This window comes from Suricata suricatta, chromosome 2, assembly GCF_006229205.1.
Source record: "Suricata suricatta isolate VVHF042 chromosome 2, meerkat_22Aug2017_6uvM2_HiC, whole genome shotgun sequence".
Lineage (NCBI taxonomy): Eukaryota > Metazoa > Chordata > Mammalia > Carnivora > Herpestidae > Suricata > Suricata suricatta.
This window is the reverse complement of record NC_043701.1, coordinates 68,829,195-68,832,795: the sequence shown is the minus strand read 5'-3', so window position 1 is coordinate 68,832,795 and position 3,601 is coordinate 68,829,195.

Genomic DNA, 3,601 nt, shown 5'->3' with positions numbered 1-3,601 from the left:
TGTATCCTAGTAAAAGCAGAGCCCCAGGTTCCTTCATCCTTTGTTCCCTCTCAATCTCTCTCTTTTCTCCTGGCCCTGTGGCTGTTGGGTCTGCTGTTTACACTTGTTCCTCAAAGTTCCCTGAGGGTTTTTGCTGAAGTGTGTACTGCAATTATAATACAAACTAAAAGGGCCTGTCCAGCCACAACATTGGCTTGTGGGGAGAATGTCTATGGGGGATCACTTGGAGAAACACGGGCTAGGTGAGTGCCTCAGGCATTCGTAACTAGAATCCTCACTGTCAACAGGCTGGAACCCACTTAACACCCTTGTTTGTATATTACTCTACTTCCCCAATTAATTTGAATTCATCATCAACAGGAAGCTTTTAAAAATGAAGTAAGTTCCTGACAATCCACTTGTCCTCACAAAGCCTTCAGTAACTTTCACTGTGCTTTAACTCCTTACCATTTTATCTCTTAACATTTTATCTCTATTTGCTCATGCTGTTTCAGCCACACTGGCCTCTTTTTAGTTTTTAAAAATATGGATCCTTTTCTTTCAGTCTTAAAATTTATCATCCCTTAAGGATAGGATGCTACTCTCCCAGAGCTCTTCAGGACTTGCAGATTCCTTATTCCAGGTCTCAGTACAGATAATACTTCTTTAAAAAGTTACCTCTAGTTACAGTCTATCTCATCACCCTGTTTATTTCCATCATTGCTCATATCACATCCCATAATTACCTTGTTTGCTTATCTATTTGGCTAGTCATTATCTCTATTCTCAAAGAGAACATATGCTTTGCGCAGACAGAAGATCATATCTGTCTCATTTACCATACTGTGTTCAGAGTCTGGAATCTTGTTTGGAACATAGCAGAATCAGTAAGTATTACTCAGGATATGAATGAATAAATTCTATAAAATACTCTAATGTGTTGAATACTTAAATGGTTTACATATTTTCTTGAAAATACTGTTAAACAACATAAAACAATAGTAATAGATTCACAATGAATAGCTTACTATTTAACTTTAACATTATAGATTCTCTTATTGTGACTATTGTGCAAAAATAATAATTTTACATTAAGGAAAATGATAATTTCAGATTAATGCACTTTGATTTTTAAAACATTAAAGTTGATATCATGTCCCAAAAGCACGTTTTACTTCTCTAAAATTGCAGCACCAAATGACATATTCACTACCTGACATCTCCTGAAATGGAATAATTTGAATTTGAGTAAGTATCTCAAATAACTTAGTAGCCATTGTGTATTTAAAAAGGTCAATTAAATTTTTGTGCAGCCTCTTTAAGCATCACCTATGATTTGGTAAATACCTGAGTCTGGTCTTATATTCTCAAGTCATTTAGTTGATGATCAAAGAATCACACAGAGCTATTTTAGTTATTTTTTTCTTTAGCTTTAAAATTAAATATTTCCTTGAAAATATAAAAATGTTTTAGTTTCTTAAACACATTTAATAGTTACAAGTAAATAAGGGCAAGTGCTGCCTAAGAGCCATGACTCTATCAACTCTGAAGTATAATGTTCTGTGTAATCAGGAATTGGATATAGTTATTATTAGCCAATTCTTTCTGAAGAATTATGTTGTGTTAGCCATATATAGGTATTTATAACTATCTGCTTTTTGTGCACACGTAAATATTTCTATGCAATTAACTATACAAGTTATATAATTTAAAAAGAATCCTAAGTTAAAGTTCAGGAGTAATAAATGACTATAGAATTAATATAATATAAACAAATATACTCTTCATCACATACTTGTTATAATAGTTTAAAAGACAAGGAGTGATTTTGACATCTACTTCATTTAATAGACAGAGTCACAAACATTTCATAAATACACAAGAAAAAAATAGATCATCACCCATCTAGAATTTAACCCTAATCAGACCCTCAAAATATTTTTTTGTATTTGTCAGTGCTTACTTTTCATAACAAAATAAAAGTTACAAATGTATAACACAATATATTTTAGAACAATATAGATTATACCAGTAAAAAATTGGATTATTTAAATGACTACCTAGGAATTCATAATCGTAGACAAAGTAAAATAGTTTAAAGATATCAATAAGTGATTAAGTTGTTTCAGAATTTTGAGACATCAATAGTCTAAGCCTCCATCAATAGCAGTTCCTTATTAAGAGATGGAAGTTACTTATCATGAAATAGAAAAGAGACAAGGTGCCTGACTTGGAATTGTAGTCAAGTGTCCTGGGAAAAGCATAAAATGAAAATAACTATCCAAGTTATTCTAAACTCTCCCCTGTTCATTCTTCCCACTTCCATTCCTCTAATGAGTAGAACTGTGTTAACAGGGAAGGTTTCTTTCTATCATTTCAAAATTGAAGTTATACTATATCTGAGGCATTGAGTCAAATGCAGTAATTCATATGGGTGCTGAATCCTCCTGGAAATGAACTGAAGATTTAGGTAGGTATAAACATCCCTACTGTGAAACTTGAGGGCAAAAATTAAGATGGGGCCATAGAGGGGTGAGAAATATGGATTAACACTGAAATCCCTCTGGAAAAGGCCTATGCCAAACAAAGACTCTTGTCTGATGAACTAACCATGACAAAATCTTGCAGAGAAAATATTTCAAGTTCAGTATGGATAAAACTCACATCACTCTTTGAAAGAAAGGTACTTACATTAAAAAAAATTAAAAATTAAAAATAAAATGAAAAAACAAGCAAAAATACATATAAAACATTATAATAGTATTAATAATATTTTTAAAAGAATAAAAGGACCAAATGACTCTTTTGTGAAATATTCATAAAGAAATGAAGAAGGAGGGTAGCATCTTACTTGTGAGAGGCAATGGATCAAGAAGATGTGTATATATACAATGGAGCACTACATGGCAATGAGAAAGAATAACATATGGCCATTTGTAGGAAAGTGGATGGACCTTGAGGGTGTCATGCTGAGCGAAGTAAGCCAGGCAGAGAAGGACAGACACCATATGTTTGCACTCATAGGTCTAACAGGAGAACAGGAGAAACCTAATGGAGGACCAGGGGGAGGGGAAGAGGGAAAGAGAGTTGGGGAGAGAGAGGGATGCAAAAGTTGAGAGACTATTGAATACTGAAAACGAACTGAGGGTTGAAGTGGGGGGAAGAGGTGGTGGTGATGGAGGAGGGCACATGTGGGGAAGAGCACTGGGTGTTGTATGGAAACCACTTCGACAATATACTATTTAAAAAAAAAACTAGAAGAGAACAAATTACTGTAGAACAGACAATCATCATAAGGAAGCTCAGTGTCCCTAGAAGAAACAATAGGGACAAAGTACTTCCTGGCTTACGTGGAGCCTTGAAGGGTAGCTTGCTGTATGGGGATATTTAGGAGAACAGGCTGAAAATGTGAAGAAAAGTGAGAGGGGATTTCCAGGAGTAATTCAGACTGGTGTAAGAAAAGATGAAATAGTGCTAAGGTACTCCCTGAGAGAAGAGAAAATGATTTGGCATAAATTCATAAGCTATTAAGTAAGAAGCCTTTGTACTTACTGATAAGGTAACCATCCTTTTTATTCCCAAGCAGGGGAGGAGACATGGAGACAGTTTAGTTAACACTTGA